General features: G+C 43.2%; 1 protein-coding gene across 3 annotated transcripts in view; it reads right to left on the bottom strand.

The window, feature by feature from the left end:
• The window catches only part of LOC118402563 (calsyntenin-2-like), a 286,368-nt gene that overhangs the window by 249,425 nt on the left and 18,443 nt on the right, over positions 1-18,500 (bottom strand). Inside the window, exon 1 of one of the 3 annotated variants that reach the window (XM_052477129.1) lies at positions 16,574-16,714. The exons of the other annotated variants lie outside the window; for them this stretch is intronic. The gene's annotated coding sequence lies outside the window, so the exon portion shown is untranslated. Of the gene's footprint in view, positions 1-16,573; positions 16,715-18,500 lie in introns of those variants that run through there. 3 annotated transcript variants of the gene reach the window in all.

The raw sequence follows: 18,500 nt of genomic DNA, 5'->3' as shown, positions 1-18,500 counted from the left end.
AGGGACACTTTATTTTAGGTGACAACACCAGACCTGGGTTCAAAACAATGATGTATACACACCCTGGATTGCTGATGCTATGAATTGGCCGATCAGAGGCTTTGAAGCTACTGGTCCTCCATAGGAATGTATGGAAATCTACAGTATTTAAATTAAATATTTCAAGGATAAAATTACATGTATTTGAGTATTCCTTTGTTGAAGTGGGGACAGAAATATTAGTACTCAAGAAAAAAAGTATACTTTAAGGAATAGGTGTACAGCCTTGAGTCTTCTTGGGTATGACACTACAAGCTTGGCACACCTGTGTCTGGGGAGTGTCTTCCATTCTTCTCTGCAGATCCTCTCTGTCAGGTTGGATGTGGGAGCGTCGCTGCACAGCTCTTTTCAGGTTCTCCAGAGAAGTTTGATCGGGTTCAAGCCCGGGCTCTGGCTGGGCCTCTCAAGGACATTCAGAGACTTGTCCGGAAGCCACTCCTGCGTTGTCTTGGCTGTGTGTTTAAGGTTGTTGTCCTGTTGGAAGGTGAACCTTTGCCCCAGTCTGAGGTCCTGAGCGCTCTGGAGCAGGTTTTCATCAAGGGTCTCTCTGTACTTTGCTCTGTTCATCTTTCTCTCGATCCTGACTAGTCTCCCAGTCTCTGCCGCTGAAAAATATCCCCACAGCATGATGCTGCCAGCACCATTTTGGCAAACTCCAAGCGGGCTGTCATGTACCTTTTACTGAGGAGTGGCTTCCGTCTGGCCACTCTAACATAAAGGCCTGATTGGTGGAGTGCTGCATGGATGTTTGTCCTTCTGGAAGGTTCTCCTATCTCCACAGATGAACTCTGGAACTCTGTCAGAGTGACCATCGGGTTCTTGGTCACCTAAGTCTTGGTCACCTAAGTGAACAAGACCCTTCTCCCCCGATTGTTCAGTTTGGCCAGGTGGTCAGCTCTAGGAAGAGTATTGGTGGTTCCAAACTTCTTCCATTTAAGATTTGTTTTATTTTTTGTTTAACCTTTATTTAACTAGGCATGTCAGTTAAGATCAAATTGTTATTTACAATGACGGCATACCCCAGCAAAACCCTCCCCTAACCCGGACGATGCTGGACCAATTGTGCACCGCCCTATGGGACTCCAGATCACGGCCGGTTGTGATACAGCCCGGGATCGAACCCGGGTCTGTGGTGATGCCTCTAGCACTGTGATACAGTGCTTAAGACCGCTGCGCCACTCAGGATCCCCGAATGATGGAGGCCACTGCGTTCTTGGGCATCTTCAATACTACAGACATTTCTAGGTACCCTTCCCCAGATTCGTGCTTTGACACAATATTGTCTACGGACAATATCTTAAACATCATGGCTTGGTTTTTGCTCTGAAATGCACTGTCAACTGTGGGACATTATATACACAGGTGTGGGCCTGTCCAAATCATGTCCAATCAATTGAATTTACTACAAGTGGACTCCAATCAAGATGTAGAAACATCTCAAGGATGATCAATGGAAATAGGATGCACCTCAGCTCAATTTCGAGTCTCAAAGCAAAGGGTCTGAATACTTATGTAAATAAGGTATTTCAGTTTTTAATTTTTACTTTCCCTCTACCCAAATACAATGCACATAGGTCATCCCATCTAACTCATAACGTGATAATTACTACTTTTAGGCTAATTACACAATTATAAACAGACTAAAATGGGCTCAAGTCAAATAGTCTCCAACAAAGCCTTGCGACAATGGATTGTGTATGTGTGCCACTCATAAGACGAATGGGTATGACAAATATGTAAGTGCCTTTTAAACGGGGTATGGTAGTAGGTGCCAGGCGCACCGGTTTGAGTGGGTCAACAGCTGCAACGCTGCTGGGTTTTTCACGCTCAACAGTTTTCTGTGTATATTAAGAATGGTCCACCACCACCCAAAAGACCTCCAGCCAATTTGACACAACTGTGGGAAGCATTGGAGTCAACATGGGCCAGCATCCCTGTGGAACGCTTTCGACACCTTGATTGAGCTTGATGCTTGCGATGTGACCCATAGATAAGCCCCAAAACTGCAAACCCCAACCACCTGGCATTTGAACCCAGGTCTTGTAATCATATGGGGCATACTGTACATCAGCTGAGTGCCATAATCTGCTTGTAACATGGTAGTACTGTAGCTCTTCTTTTCATCGATTCTCATGAGCTTATTAGGATGTTAATATTATGTTTTGGGGGGTGATTAGGTAACTATTCTAAGTCAAAGGTAACCTGTTTAACAATGCCGAAAAATCTACTTCTAATTTCGTTGCGTTATATGCCGTTTACAAGCCCTTAATTAGTGTCTTCTATGTGGAATAAAGCTTGGAATATATTTTCATAAATACGCTTTTATTTTCAAATGCTGTTAAGGGGCCATTTTTTTTGCGTTCTAAGGAAATATGTACGGCTGGAAGGGAGTGACAAGGAATGAACATCACTGATTAATTGATTCATGAATTGCACTTTCAAGTCAGGATGAAATAGATGGACTCATGACTACCTATGGATGGATGGACTGAGAGCTGTTTTTAAGTCAAGGCCACATGCAATATTAAGAGAGTGACAGTGGCTGGAGAGAGCGACACTGGTTTTAGCAACAGCATCAGAAAGGATGGGCCCCTTATAAAACATTCATCCATGCTCTACCACCCTCTGCCATTAGTGACTATGTGTGTGCTAGATTTCACACACACACACACACACACACACACACACACACACACACACACACACACACACACACACACACACACACACACACACACACACAGCACACACACACGGCCTTATGGAAATGGTTCAATGTACCCTAAAAGTCACATATACGGAATACCAATAAAGAAGAATGATGTCTAACCAAGTCCACTGACCCTTGCACAATGCAAGTCTCCCTCTGTCTCTCTGGCGTGTCAACATCCTGTTTCTGTGTCGCCCCATCGCCTAATTCTTTTCCTGCTTGGCTTGGTACATTAGCTAGCTAGCTTGTTAGCTCAGTTAGCTAGCGAGCTTTAATTATTATTATTTTTTTTTAAACATTATTAGGCTAACAAGGTATTCACCCAGAGGAGGAAAGCAGGCCACTCCTGCTCGGTGGAATTTTTTGACATGCTTGTGAGTTCTCCTTCAGAGAGATGAATCTGGCAAAATGTTTATAAAATACCTGAAAACATCTCCCCTGTACAAATAAAGCTGTGTCTGTCTGTCACAAACTCACTGGTGTGGGAAAATGTGGGCCAAGTTTGCTAGCAAGAGTGTGAGTTCAAGACAGACAGCAAAGCAGAGAGGATTGAAAGACAATGCTGCTTTAAGTTTGTAAAAATATATATATTTACGTTTGGTTGTCAACAGTTGTTGGTTCAGAATAATACAATTACTGTGCCAGACCTATGTGTGCTGCAAGAAGTGGAACCATTCCAGAACACACATACACACAGTATGTACTGCCACTCAGGCAGTGGTGTGAGATGCATTTTTACACCGGTGAGTGTAATTCTGCCATCATATCCCCACCCTACACACACCTGCCCTAACCTCCACCTTCCGCTCCCCATTAATTTCCACTCTCCACTCCCATCTCCCCGGTAGGCCATATAGGCCTTCCCGTTTAGGGGTGCTCTGTATGATTCCGAACTCCCTCTCACCCTGCACCAACTCCACCACCACTTCCTCTTCCCCTGAATCTGGGGTGCACTGGAGTGTCTCTACACCCAGAGAGCGATGGCTCCTGCCAGAGCCCTGGGCAAAGGCAGAGGCAGAAAAGGCAGAAAAGGCAGCCGAGGCGTCACACACACAGGGGCCATAAATAGCCTGGGCCCTGCCTGTGACATTACCTGCCTACGACAAGATAATCATGATGAATCGCTGCCGAGCTAACCACCAGCACCAGGGAACAAAGAGAGAGGCTCCGACGCAGTGAGAAAGCACCTCTTCTCCCTCTCATCTCTCTTTGCTTTCTCTCATGCCTCCCTCTTTCTTCTCGCTCCTTTCTTTCTCTCAGTCATGCCTCCCTCGCTCGTTGCTCTCTTTTGTTTCTTTCATGCCTCCCTCTCTCTTCTCTTTCATGCCTCCCTCTCTCTCTCCCCCTCTCTCTCACTCTTCTCCTCTCTCTCACTCTTCTATCTTTCATGCCTCCCTCTCTCTCCCCTGTCATACCTCCCTCTCTCTTCTCTCTCACTCTCTCTCTCTCTTTTCTACCTTTCATAAATCCCTCTTCTATTTTCTTTCTCTCATGCCTCCCCATGTCTCTTCTATCTTTTTCTTTTCTATATACTTCCTACAAAGAAGATGGAGCGCTAGAGTGTAATCAAAGAAATAGTAAAATAGTGGTTGAACGCTAACACTGGCGTTGTGATGGAGCAGGGGTGTTGTACCTCGGTATAAATTGCTGCCTGGATGTGGTGGAACGATGTTAGGGGGTGTGGAAGATGCAGTGCCGACGTTGAGAGGTGAAACCCTCAACAATGGATAACAATGAACCTCTACAAGGCTATGCAAAAGTACAACGGCGGTTATGTGGCTTTATCAAAAGTAGTACTAAAGTAATAGGACCAGGAATATAGCCACCTATACACCACAGGAGGTTGGTGGCACCTTAATTGGGGAGCACGGGCTGGTGGTAGTGACTGGAGCGGAGTCAGTGGAATGGTGTCAAATACATCAAACATGGTTTCCGGGTGTTTGATGTCATTCCATTTGCGCCGTCCCGGCCATTATTATGAGCCGTCCTCCTCTCAGCAGCCTCCACTGCTCCACACTGATGGGAAACTCACAGGTTATTTGTTAGCATTATCGTCTGTTGCTTAACCTTTTACCGCAGTGGGCTAAATCCGAGTTACATAGCGTGTTTATTGGTGGCCTTGCGATAGGATGGGCTAGGATCAACTTTAATGTTCCAAGGGGAAAATTGTCTTAGAGACACAGTACTGCTTTTTACAAAATAGACACTGTACATTACACACTCAACATAATCCGTACATTACACGTTACCCTTATCATCATACACTTCTTCTTATATAGCCACATACATAATACTTTACATATTCACTTATTCTGTCAGTGGCGTACTAACATCTGCCCGGCTTTACTGATTGCTGTTTAGGTATTTGATGGACATGGGAATGAAGGAGCACTTATACCTGTTCAGCTTACATGTGGGGACCCTATAGCGTCTGTCTGGGGGGAGGAGGGACCCTATAGCGTCTGTCTGGGGGGAGGAGGGACCCTATAGCGTCTGTCTGGGGGAGGAGGGACGCTATAGCGTCTGTCTGGGGGAGGAGGGACCCTATAGCGTCTGTCTGGGGGAGGAGGGACCCTATAGCATCTGTCTGAGGGGGAGGAGGGACCCTATAGCGTCTGTCTGAGGGGGAGGAGGGACCCTATAGCGTCTGTCTGAGGGGAGGAGGGACCCTATAATGTCTCTCTGAGGGGGGGGAGGGACCCTGTAGTGTCTGTCTGGGGGGGGCTATAGCGTCTGTCTGAGGAGAGGAGGGACTCTATGTCTTTAACTTAGCAGAGAGGCATGGGCTGTTATTCAGGATACATCCTGGCTGGGACATCTTTCAGTGTGACTTCCAGACAGACAGGACAGGACAGGGTTGGGAGGTCAGAGAAATTACTAAACTGGATGTCTGTGGTAGCCCTTTCCTGCAGTCAAATTACCTATTGGCCTCATAGGTGGAATGTTATTCATATTTTTCAGAATTTCATTTATTTATTTTTAATGCGAAAATCAGGCGTTTCTATGTGAAAACGTTTTGATACATTTCAGTCTTCTGTGACGTGTATATAAAGTGTAATATTGTGATAAATTCAAAATGTTATAGATTTATTTTATAGATTCTATATCTGACATGTGTGGAGGATTTCTACAACACCACGTGTGTGAGATGTATACTTTTGTTTCAAAGTAGATTTGTTTAAGACTACCAAGAAAGACTCTGTGTGACCCTGACTTAGCCCACTGCAGTAAAAGGTTAAACCTTCTCTCTTCGTCTCATGCTCTCGACTCTTCATGTTTGATCTGTCTGCTATGGAGCTGCTTCCATCTCAGACCGGACCGCCTTGTTATTGCTTATTCAGGGCCTTGCATTGTATTGGGTGTGTGTGTGTGTGTGTGTGTGTGTGTGTGTGTGTGTGTGTGTGTGTGTGTGTGTGTGTGTGTGTGTGTGTGTGTGTGTGTGTGTGTGTGTGTGTGTATTGTCTGTACACGTGTGCATGTGTGACTCCGCGTGCGTGCGTGCGTGTGTGTGTGTGTGTAAACAGATGGGAGATTCTGGAGCTATCCCTCCTCATTTCCTACTTTCCCGTCTTGGCTCCTCTTCAACTACTACACAGAAGAGGAGAATCACAATCATGTCGTTTCCAAAGGCATCCGGTGCCTCCCAGGTAACTGCCATCAGAGTCACTAACAAGGGCAGTACATCCATGAACACATCCTAGGCACGACAGACTGAGAGACATTTTCTGGCCAATTACTTTAAGCGGTCCACTGTTGCGCAGACTGTGGGGCGGAGGCGAGCCGCCATTACAATGCAAACACATCCAGAACAGATAATTGGTGTAATAAGTGGATCTCTAGCTACTAGCGTAAACGCATCTGGCCGATAGTAGTCACCCGCTTCGCTCACTGTGGGACAAAGGAGGCTGCTGAGGGGAGGACGGCTCATAATAATGACTGGAATGGATGTAAGGGAATGGTATCAAACACATTTGATACCAATCCATTCACTCCATTCCAGCCATTATTATGAGCCCTCCTCCCCTCAGCAGCCTCCACTGCTATGGGATCATGGGGCCTGGTTCCATTTTTGGCCCTCGGGAAAAGTAGGCAATGTTGTCGCTACCTCGCAGTCCTTCTTCAACCATGGTGCAATAATTGGAGAAGCAAACTGGGATAACAAGAGAAATTCAGGCTCAGCCGCCCTTGAAATACCCAAACACAAACAGCTTGCATGTAAAGGACATGAATAGGAGACATCTGTGGCAAAGTCTGATTTATGCAACAATACGCTTACATGACATATGAATCAAAGTAATACATTCTAACATGCCATACTCCAGTCAATGTCAACAGATACTACTGGCACTAAAATCCCACTTGCCAGCAACGGTCATAAAAGATCAAATGTAAGTGCTATTTGACTTTAAAAAGGTCTGTATTTGGATCTACAATTTTAGGTAACACTTTGACACCAAACGCCATGACCCGTTATGACACGGCCATAACTACGTAATAATATCTCATAACAGCTGATATAACTTGTCATAACCTGTCATAATTTGGTCATAACACTGTCATGACCCATATACATACACCTGTAGTGATATATATATATATATCGCCTTATTTTATGGCTGGTTACGACACCTACATAAGAGTGTCAAAAGTCACATTTATTCAAATGTGTTTTTTCCCTGGCCAAGAAGTTTCCTTTCATTTTAAAAAGTTTGTTTTTTCATTTAATTGTTGTTTGTGGTAATTAAATATTTACACAGTCATGTTTCTCCCCCCATCACATTGTAAATAACTTGCAGAAAATACACTTTATGACACTGTCATGAAGCATTATGACCATCCTGTGTCACGTCACTTGGACTAAGAAAATGCGCTTTAAGCATTATGAACATCATAATCATATAAGCCAGATAGGCCTATCATATACATGTCATTATGTCAGTCCTCAGTCAAAAAGAGGGTGTCTTGTCCTGCTCCTGAAATCTGCTCCTGCAGTCATCTCAGTCATCAGAAACAGAGCATTAGGCTAGGTGCATGTCTGACATCAATTTGTGCGCAATTACAATTGAATACGTTACATTTTCATAAAATGTCATATAACATAAACATACTGTTGACAAGTAGGCTACGGTGTAATATAATGTGTTGCCTTGTTTGGTGGGGTGTTACCCTCTTATGTAGGTGTCATAACCAGCCATAAAATAATGCATTATAAGCCACAACAGGTCTAAATATATGTGTCACGACAGTGTGATGATCATGACAAGTTATGTCAGCTATTATGACATATTATATGACATGGTTATGACCATGTCATAATGCGTTACGGCGCTGGGTGTCAAGCAAATAGCACAACAATGTGAGGAGAAAGATATTTGATGGATTAAATAAAAGCGAGTCTTGTCTTGAGCAAATTGTTTCAGAAAACAAAACCAAAAAAAAAGCTCTGTAAATAAACGATAAAACTAACGCTACTATATGAGTTCAGACACGTAATATTTTTAACTGGCAGGTTGATGAAATGTCAAGTGGATTACTTTTGCCATGCTATGATTGTAAGTATTACACTGTTCAAAGTTGTCATCGTGTTCTCGTCTGCCTGAAGACATGGCAGAAAGCCGTTTTACAGTTTTGTATTATGTGTAATAACTTTATTGTTCTGCTTTGAATAACTTTTGACAGAGAGAGAAAAGGAACTGATGTCAAATATAGCGTAGAGTTGTATGGGGGCGCGAGCCGCCCATCGGAAACGGAGATGACATTTCAATGGAATTTAATCATTATCTTCGAGGCTGTTAATAAAGTCAATTATGAAGAAGGAGAGGGCCTAACATTTTGGCAACTTTTGTCTCATCTGGGGGGGGTTTTCTGGGGGGTTACAGATTACTCCCTGTTATTTGACTATCAGACACGAGTACAACGTTCTGGAGCAAAGAATCAGATGTGCCGGTTTTGCACAAAGTACTCTTTGTTAAATTCCATACAGCAGATCTCTATTCATCTCCCATCTCTGCATGACAGAATGACAGAAAAGAAGAGGCGTTTGAAAGAGAGGGAAATAAGGAGAGTTAAGAGAGAAATAGAAAGCCGGGATGGAGAGAAAGAGAGGGAGAGAAATAGAAAAGCGAAAAAGGGCCTGACACTGTGCATGAACGCATCGTGGCTGAACGCATGTGGCTGATCGTGTGATCCTATTCTGTGACATGACAGACAGCGATTCCCAGCTGACAGAGATCTCTCTATCTGCCTGTCGGTCTGTCCTCCCTATCTCTATTCATATACAGACCAGGAGGTTGCACTGGCATTTGGTCAAGGTCGCTGGGCAAGGTTGACAGTGACAGTGACACTGAGAAAGAGGGGAAAAGCATGAAAGAGAGAGAGAGAGAATGTGAGAGAGAGAGAAAGAGAGTGCCCAGGGACATGTACTAGTCTGTGGCGACCTAAATGCCAGAACTGGACAATAACCTGACACCCTCAGCACACAGGGGGAACAAACACCTACCTGGAAGTGACAGCATTCCCTCCCCCATGTGCCCCCCCTAAACACAACTACGACAACATAACAAATAAAACCGGGTCACAACTCCTGCAGCTCTGTCGGACGCTGGGTATGTACAAAACATAGTCAATGGTAGGCTTCAAGGGGACTCCTATGATAGATACACCTACAGTATAGCTCATCTGTTGGCAGTAGTACTGAAGACTACTTTATCGTTGACCTCAACCCAGAGTTTCTTAGAGCTTCCACAGTCAGTCCACTGACTGTCACAATAGTCATGGGAAGTAGACCAAAGCGCAGCGTGGTGAGCGTACATATTCCTTTTTATTAGGTTGACGCAGACAAAAACAATAAACAATACAAAATCAACCGTGAAGCTTAAGGGCTAAGTGCCACAAACAAAGTTAACTTCCCACAAATAACAAAGGGAAAAAGGCTATCTAAGTATGATTTCCATTGAGACAACGAATGACAGCTGTCCCTGATTAAGAACCATACCCGGCCAAAACAAAGAAATACAAAAACATAGAATGCCCACTCAAATCACACCCTGACCAAACCAAAATAGAGACATAAAAAGCTCTCTAAGGTCAGGGCGTGACCTTCTGGGAAAATTGGAAAACTCGAAACAAACAACAGCACGAAGAGTTATCAAATTTGACCCCAATAACTAGCGTGGGATGTGAGTCAACAGCAAACTTGGGAAAATATTCTACATTATCATTAAGAGCAAACTCGTACATTTCCTCAGCGAAAACAATGTACTGAGCAAATGTCAAATTGGATTTTTACCAAATTACTCTACGACAGAACACGCATTCCCCCTGCACACCCTAACTGACAAACAAACCAAAACAAAGGCAAAGTCTTCTCATGCATTATAAAATCCATGTACACCATACAAATCCATGTTCTCATACATTATAAAATCCATGTACACAAACAACAAGTGTGCAGTTAAAATTGACAAAAAACACGCATTTATTTCCACAGGGCCGGGGGGTGAGACAGGGATGTAGCTTAAGCCCCAACCTCTTCAACATTTATATCAATGAATTGGTGAGGGCACTAGAACAGTATGCAGCACCCAGCCTCACCCTACTAGAATCTGAAGTCAATTGCCTACTATTTGCTGATGATCTGGTTCTTCTCTCCCCAACCAAGGAGGGCCTACAGCCGCACCTAGATCTTCTGCACAGATTCTGTCAGACCTGGGCCCTGACAGTAAATCTTAGTAAGACAAAAATAATGGTGTTTCAGAAAAGGTCCAGTTGCCAGGACCACAAATACAAATTCCACCTAGACACTGTTGCCCTAGAGCACACCAAAAAATATACATTCTGTAATATTTGTGTTGTGGAGAAATGACCAGGCAGGAGACGGGAGTACAGTTAGTTTTCGTTTAGTCAAAACCCCTCGTGCTCTACAGTTCCCGGCACCCCAGTGAGCATGTGCATTTCCTATTAGGTGTAATAACGTAACACTGCCGTAATGCATTACTGCTTAGTAACAGCACAGTAACTAATATAAGCAGATGTAGATCCCAGATACTACACTCCTCCCCCATAGTGTTTAACTCCCAGAGAACAAGGTAAATATAATGCAATATCTGAACAATGCATTCTTAAACATTTTTCAACTACTGGGTTGAAGCAGACTTTGAGCCCAGCACAAATCCAGGGGATTATTCTGCCCCGAAGATGGAGTTTGTGTCCTAATAACTAACCCAGGTAATGTCCTTTTTCTTTCCTTTTATCTAGGACATATTAAAGTGTTTGTTTTACTGTCTGTTACCTCCTTAACCAGCTCAACTCACAGGTCAAGCTTTTGAGGTGCCCTTCGCTGTCGAATAGGATATCTCCGCTCCTCCTGGGCTTCCTGTGGTGGGCCAGGTTCGGGTGGAAGGTCAGGCTCTGTCTCTCCCGTAAGTCCACAGTCAGGAGAATAGTCCTGGGGGTCGTTATTGTTCTTGTTCTCTCTGCATGTCTCTGCTGGGGCGTTGGACCGTAGCAGATGATCCACATGAACGTTGACCTGGCGATGACCAATTTGGACTTGGTAAGTTAAAGGTCCTCTGCGTTGCAAGATCACACCTGAGTTCCACAGGCGCTTAGGGTGTCTGAAATCACGTACCATCACCCTCTCTTCCTCTTTGAATTTGTGAGGTACCACCACCCTTGATCCCCACAGAACACACTCTTGATCAGTGGACAACTGGTCTTTCTTGTCGATGAATGGACGAAGGTTATCGTCAATTACGAAGGTTGGCCAACCACCTAATGTTAAGTCCAAGACTTTGGAAAGCACTGGGTCTTTCCTTGTTTCCTCTGCTATGTCAGAAGCAGATATGGGCAGTTCGTCAATGAGAGAGATCTGGAAGACTGCTCTATCATCTTCACTGTCAGAGTCACTATTGCATGGTAGTCTTGATAGTGCATCGGCATTTGCGTGATCACTGGATCGTCTGTACTCAATCTCCTAGTCGTAGGCTAACAATATCAGAGCTCAACGTTGCATTCGAAGTGTAGCAAGGTTTGGTATAGCTGATTTTGGTCCAAGGATGGCCAACAGAGGCTTGTGATCTGTCAGCAGTTGGAACTTCCTTCCGTAGAGGTATTTGTGAAACTTCTTCACTCCAAATATTATGCTCAGGGCTTCCTTCTCAATTTGAGCATAATTTTTCTCACTTGGTGACAGAGTCCGTGATCCAAATGCAATAGGGTGTTCTTCACATGACGGTAGAACATGTGAGATGATGGCTCCTACTCCGTATGGAGATGCATCACACGCGAGTCTCAGTTTCATCTCTGTGTTGTAGTGGGCAAGCCACTTGCTCTTTAGCAGACGCTGTTTGCAAGTCTTGAATGCTTCTTCGCATTGTGGGGACCAATTCCACTTTGTATCGGCCTGCAGCAGTTGGTGAAGCGGATGCAACAATGTGGACAAGTTTGCCACAAACTTTCCGTAATAGTTCAGGAGCCCCAAAAATGACCTCAGCTCTGAGATATTTGTGGGTGCTGGTGCGTTTACGATTGCTTCCACCTTGCTGTTAGTTGGGTGCAGGCCTTGCGCATCAATCTTGTATCCGAGATACTCCACTGAGTCCTGGAGGAACTCACACTTGCTGCGTTTCATTCTCACTCCGTATTTCCCCAGTCTTGACATCACTTTGTCCAGCACTACAAGGTGCTCTCCAATGGTTGGTGCTGACACGAGGATGTCGTCCATGAAGCACACAACATGGTCTATACCGTCCAAGATCTGATCCATTGTGTGTTGGAATATCGCTGGAGCTGTCGAAATTCCATAGGCCAAGCGGTTGAATCTGAATAGCCCCTTGTGTGTATTGATGGTCAGATACTGTTCTGACTCCGGATTCAGCTTCAGTTGCTGATAAGTGAATGCCAGGTCCAGCTTACTGAAAACCTTCCCACCAGCTAGAGTGGCAAACAGATCTTCAGCATTTGGTAGTGGATATTCCTCTGGTAGTATGCAGCGATTTACTGTGACCTTGTAGTCACCGCACATTCTGATGGTCTTGTCTTTCTTTGGAACTACAACAATCGGAGCGGCCCAGTCGCTCCTCGCTCCTCTGCCCTAACACAGGAATAGTGTCACCAGTGTATGAAGAAAGGCGGATGGACGCGGGCTGAGGAGGGCACTCTTTTAGTTTCTCTCTGTAGAGTCTCTCTGGAACCAGAGATACAGACGCTCCGGTGTCCAGCTGCATTTTTACTGGTTTCCCGCTAACTCCATGTTGAGATTGAATCTATGTTTTAGTTGTTGAGCCGTGTACACTGTGAACAGTTCCACTACTGTTTCAGTTGTACCTTCCTCTTCTTGTGCTGCGTCTGACACTTTGTGCGCTCTTGCCGTGCGTTTCGAGGCTTTACACGCTCTGTAAATGTCCAACCTTTCCACAATTGTGCCACTTTTCATTTTGGAATCGACATTCACTGTGCTGATGATTATCTCCCCCACATCTGTAGCATCTTGGCTTAGACCTTTGAGATGTGGGCTGCTTTGTTCTTGTGTAACCTTGAGGACGGGACTGAAAAAAGTGTGACTTTTGTGAGCTTTTTTCACCACGTGCATCACTGACCTTGTGAACACCTTTCTGATGTTCTGCATGTCCCGATAGCTCAATAGTATCCCTGTGGGCAAGCTCGAGTCCAAGTGCTATATCACAGGCTTTCTTAAAGGTCAGGTCCTTCTCTGACAGGAGCCTTCTGTGATATGCTTCACCTGTGAGACCACATACAAACTTGTCTCGGAGAGCATCATCAAGAAATCGTGCAAACTCACATGTACTTGCCAGCCTTTTCAAAGCAAGGATGTAGTCAGCCACGGTTTCCCCTTGACTCTGGTGACGTTGGTAAAATCTGAAACGTTCTGCAATGAGAATTGGCTTAGGCTTGAAATACCTTGAAAGCGTTTCAGTCAGTTCTACATAGTTAAACTCCACTGCTTTCATTGGTTCAATGAGACCTTTCAGCAATCCATACTCAGTTGGACCCAAAACACTGAGAAATACGTCTGCTTTCTTTCCATCTTTGATTTAATTTGCAGCCAGCCAACGCTCAAAACGCTCCAAATAGGAATCAAAATCCTCTTTTGTAGCCTCAAACTCTGGTACTCGACCAATGGTTGCCATTTTCACAGTTAATTGTTCAGTTTCCTTATATTCCTTAATTTTCTGAATTTTCATCTAATTATTCACTTCAGAAGTTTCTGCAATTACTTAATTCACTGCACTCATTTGTAATAATGTACACACGTGTTACGTTCCTTCTTCCTTTTTTTTTTCTTGACAATATTTCTTCACTGAGATCACCTAATTTCAATGGGTTCAATGACAGTTTTTTTATTTAACCACCAGAGGGCAGTGTCGCTATTCTGGACTCCAATAGTCTTGCTACTTGGCAGCTCCGGAATACTGTACTAGCAGTGCTAGCAGTGCTTAGCCTTCTCTACTGGCGAAAGAAAATAAAAAAATAACTGACGAATTACATAATTATTTTGAGTTTCATTACTCACGCAACATTCTTCCCTTCAAGCAATGTCCGTTTATGTAGTTTAATCACCTCGTCGCCACTGTAATATTTGTGTTGTGGAGAAATGACCAGGCAGGAGACGGGAGTACAGTTAGTTTTCATTTAGTCAAAACCCCTCGTGCTCTACAGTTCCCGGCACCCCAGTGTGCATGTGCATTTCCTATTAGGTGTAGTAACGTAACACTGCCGTAATGCATTACTGCTTAGTAACAGCACAGTAACTAATATAAGCAGATGTAGATCCCAGATACTACACATTCCTCGGCCTAAACATCAGCACCACAGGTAACTTCCACAAAGCTGTGAACGATCTGAGAGACGAGGCAAGTAGGGCCTTCTATGCCATCAAAAGGAACATAAAATCTCGATACCAATTAGGATCTGGCTAAAAATACTTGAATCAGTTATAGAACCCACTGACCTTTTGGTTGTGAGGTTTGGTGTCCGCTCACCAACCAAGAATTCACAAAATGGGACAAACACCAAATTGAGACTCTGCATGCACAATTCTGCAATAAATATCCTCGGTGTACAATGTAAAACACCAAATAATGCATGCAGAGCAGAACTAGGCTGATACCCGCTAATGATCAAAATGCAGAGAAGAGCCGATAAATTCTACAACCACCTAAAAGGAAGAGATTCCCAAACCTTCCATAACAAAGCCATCACTTACAGAGAAATGAACCTGGAGAAGAGCCCACTAAGCAAGCTGGTCCTGGGGCTCTGTTCACAAACACAGATCCCACAGAACCCCTGGACAGCAACACAATTAGACCCAACCGAATCATGAGAAAACAAAAAGAGAATTACTTGACACATTGGAAGGAACAGAGAGTACTCAGTGACAGAATACCTGACCACCGTGACTGACCCAAAATGATAGAGATCTTTGACTATGTACAGACTCAGTGAGCATAGCCTCGCTATTGAGAAGGCCTGCCGAAGGCAGACCTGGCTCTCAAGAAAAGACAGGCTATGTGCACACTGCCCACAAAATGAGGTGTAAACTGAGCTGCACTTCCTAACCTCCTGCCAAATGTATGACCATATTAGAGACACATATTTCTCTCAGATTACACAGAGCCACAAAGAATTTGAATACAAATCCAATTTTGATCAACTCCCATATCTATTGGGTGAAATACCACAGTGTGCAATCACAGCAGCAAGATGTGTGACCTGTTGCCACAAGAAAAGGGCAAACAGTGAAGTACAAACACCATTGTAAATACAACCTATATTTATGTTTATTTATTTTCCTTTTGTACTTTAACTATTTGCACATCATTACAACACTGTATATAGACACAATATGACATTTGACATGTCTTTATTCTTTTGTAAGTGTAATGTTTACTGTACTCGTTGTATTGTTTATTTCACTTTTGTTAATGATCTATTTCACTTGCTTTAGACTAGCATTTGGTTTTCAACAGCAGAGATTTGTATAAGCCCTCCGACCTTTTCAATACTGTTTCATTATTGAATTGCATCTCCACTGTCCCATATGAAGTGAATGTGCCCGAAGTACACTGAGAGCAGATTGAGATGGTTGTCATAGCAACTGTTGACTGGCTAAATCGATACATTGTTGCGAAAACTAAAATGTATATAAGTGGAACATTTATTTTGATATTTTCGTCGACATCACTATGGATGAATGGGAAAAATAGATGGTAATAATACCCAGGCATGCAGATTTGGAGGATACTGCATTGAATGACCTAGAGAATAGCGGCAACGAGAAAAACACAGTTAAGAATGCATGCAACCTGGGCTGCGAGTTGCTTCGAGGGCTGTCTAGCTGAGAAGAAAAACGTTGAGAGACTTGCACTTTCTCGATTTTCAGACTGGGAGACAAATATGGGTGATCAATATTTATTTCTAGGCACTGTAGTAAACTATAGCCTAATCATATTTACGAAGTACATTTCCTTTGAACAGATAAACTGTCCAGGGCTTATCCGTCCACGCATAGGCTATAGCCTACTCTATTTGAGACCACACACGCACCTGATCTTGCACATATAGCTACTGAACTTGAAGCAGCAAGAATGATGACAGCGGACACTTGCACTTTCTCTTGAGCTACGTTTTGCATATAGGATATAGCCTACCTTTTAGGAGGAAGATTTACAGGCAGAGACACATAAATGATCAATAGTTATTGAAAATGAAAAGGCGCAATGCTCGCTCACCATGGTAGCCTGTGCGCGCGTTTTCCTTTGCAATTATGAAGAAAAAAAAATGTGGAATTGCACGTTAACTCACGTTGGTTGAGCGCCCTCCACTTCTTTTCATTATCAATATGGATTTACATACATATGATTAGACTGTAGTTAATATATTGTAAATTCATTTCCTTGGAAAGATAACTGCCACGTGATTCTCCGCCCAAGCATATAGGCGCACTTGAACTCGCACGCCCAACTAGGAGAGGAGAGGTAGGCTACTGAAATTGAATCAGCAAATGTTCAGTGTGTGAATAATGCAACAAAGGTGTGCTTTTAATACAACATATAGGCCTAGGCTAACACGTACAAAGCAGAAAGACGACCATTTCCAAATAATCTGCGGGGGAACATAAATATATTACATCTCCAAATTGTGTCTGACCGCATGCTTCCACCCATATGACGCAATGATTTCTGTTGGGATCGGCAGGTCCTGCGGGAATGCAGGCCTCAAGTGTGATGTGCAACTTCAGACACACTCCACGCTGAGTCAAATAAAGTTTTTCGTCTGAAAATGATGAAAAACAAGCGTTTCTTGGCAGTGACTTTAAAATTTTTAAAAACTAAAGGGTTGACCAAAACTAAAGTGTTGAGTCACTCCAAAACGCAGTCTAATCTCAGTTAACTAAAAACTATCATTTTGCATTTGGTAATCTGCATGATTAAACTTTGGGTCCATACATGTTAGAAATTGGGAGTTCTGGTTTGCAAAGTCTCCACCCTCCCAAAAAGGAAACCCTCAATTAAAAACTATGTTTAAAAGACTGAAGCACTGGAAGCAATTAAAGGCTATAGGCTCTACATGTAACATTTATACCTGCAAATTATACATGTAAAATGTCAACCTCAATCACATATAATGAATGAATCTCTCTCTGTGTTTTATGACTAATTAGCATTTGTGAGGTTGGCAACAGCAAAACATTCACATTTACAACTCTTCCTCAAGTCCTGTTGTTCCACAAAAGTGTTTGTGAAGAAATTGTTTGATATATTTCCTTTAACATCCTGTGTTCTGTTCATAGTTGTTTACCATTGATTATGTTCTGGGGGCCATTTTGAGACCTGAAGGAGCATTATGTAGGACTACTGGAATGTCCTTTCAATGGCATGTCCATCTTTTTGTGAGAAATTACAATGGTCACTCAAAACGTTTATAAAGCATAATGGGTGACAGGTAGCCTAGTGGTAAAGGTTGCTAGATCGAATCCCCGAACTGACAAGGTAAAAATCTGTTATTCTTCCCCTGAACGAGGCAGTTAACCCACTGTTCCTAGGCTGTCATTGTAAATACAAATTCTCTTAAGTGACTTGCCTAGTTAAATAAATGTTCAATAAATAAAAATCTAAATGTGTAAAGCATAAATCGCCCACACTTTAGATAAGGCCACACTCAAAGACTTCACTAATGATTAGTAAATGGTTTATAAGAACATTTATTAAACATCTTAAGGAGTAGTGATTAGTAAATGATGAATAAACTCAGGGGTGCAACTTTGGTTTTAGAAGTAGTCCTTCCTCTATTTCTGATGTTCATCCAGTTTGATTTCTATTTGTAACTGTGCTATTTCACAAAATTTCTGAACCTATATACATTTTACAGACCCCAAATATTTTACATTGGTTTTCTTGTTGTTATTAGTCCCACCCTTTAGCTCCATTCAACCCCTCCCCTCTATCTCTCAACACCATCCATTTTGGATTTCTATGTGCCCCCAAAATTTCAACTGTGTTGTGATGCTTCACAAAAGTAATTTATTTCATCACATTCCCAGTGGGTCAGAAGTTTACATACACTCAATTAGTATTTGTTATCATTGCCTTTAAATTGTGTAACTTGGGTCAAACATATCGGGTAGCCTTATACAAACTTCCCACAATAAGTTGGGTGAATTTTGGCCCATTCTGCCTGACAGAGCTGGTGTAACGGAGTCAGGTTTGTAGGCCTCCTCCACACTTTTTCA

Source organism: Oncorhynchus keta, chromosome 23, assembly GCF_023373465.1.
Source record: "Oncorhynchus keta strain PuntledgeMale-10-30-2019 chromosome 23, Oket_V2, whole genome shotgun sequence".
Taxonomy (NCBI): domain Eukaryota; kingdom Metazoa; phylum Chordata; class Actinopteri; order Salmoniformes; family Salmonidae; genus Oncorhynchus; species Oncorhynchus keta.
Note: the sequence above shows the minus strand (reverse complement) of the source record. Positions and strands in the feature narration are given on the sequence as shown.